This window comes from Arachis hypogaea, chromosome 11 (assembly GCF_003086295.3).
Source record: "Arachis hypogaea cultivar Tifrunner chromosome 11, arahy.Tifrunner.gnm2.J5K5, whole genome shotgun sequence".
Taxonomy (NCBI): Eukaryota; Viridiplantae; Streptophyta; class Magnoliopsida; order Fabales; family Fabaceae; genus Arachis; species Arachis hypogaea.
The window spans coordinates 110879093-110879888 of record NC_092046.1 but is presented as its reverse complement, the minus strand read 5'-3'; the positions used below and the strand labels follow the sequence as shown (position 1 = coordinate 110879888).

The 796-nt window shown below is 39.7% G+C and overlaps 1 non-coding gene across 1 annotated transcript; it reads left to right on the top strand.

The window, feature by feature from the left end:
• Positions 1-452: 452 nt before the first annotated feature.
• Positions 453-556, top strand: LOC112725205 (small nucleolar RNA R71). The gene has a single exon (XR_003164328.1). It is a non-coding gene; the product is annotated as a small nucleolar RNA R71 (small nucleolar RNA).
• The last annotated feature ends 240 nt before the right edge of the window (positions 557-796 follow it).

Here is a 796-nt window from a genome sequence, read left to right as displayed (position 1 = left end):
AGATCTTGGAATATGGATCATCATTAGGGTTTCTAGGAGCATTTTCCATAAAATTAACCTGTTCATGAGGAAATTAAGCATAATCATAAGTCTCACCTTGGGTGAAGCCACCACTCATGTTATAAGAAACATCTTGAGGAGCATTTTGAGTATTAACAGCTACCGCTTGCATCCCACTCAAGTGTTGAGTAATAAGACTCATTTGTTTAGACAAAAGCTTGTTCTGAGCAAGAAGAGCATCTACGGCATCCAACTCCATGACTCCTTTCTTCACAGAGGTCATCTTAGAAGAATATAAATATTGGTTGTTAGCAACCATCTCAATCAACTTATTAGCCTCTTTAGGAGTTTTCTTCATATGCAGAGATTCACCTACAGAATTATCTAGAGACATTTGAGCCATCTCTAAGAGTCCATCATAAAACATCTGTAATTGGATCCAGTTTGAGAACATGTCAGGAGGGCACTTCCTTATTATAGACTTGTACCTCTCACAGGCTTCATAGAGGGATTCACCATCTTTTTGCCTGAAGGTTTGGACATCATTCCTCAGCTTAGTCATCCTCTAAGGTGGAAAGAATCTGGTTAGAAACTTGTTGACCACCTTATCCCAAGTGTCCAAGCTCTCCTTGGGTTGAGTGTCAAGCCACTGCTTTGCTCTGTCCCTGACAGCAAATTGGAAGAGAAGTAGCTTGTAGACATCAAGATTTACTCCATTAGTCTTCACAGTGTCATAGATCTGCAGAAAATTAGAAATAAATAGGTTAGGATCTTCCTACGAGAGTCCATGAAACTG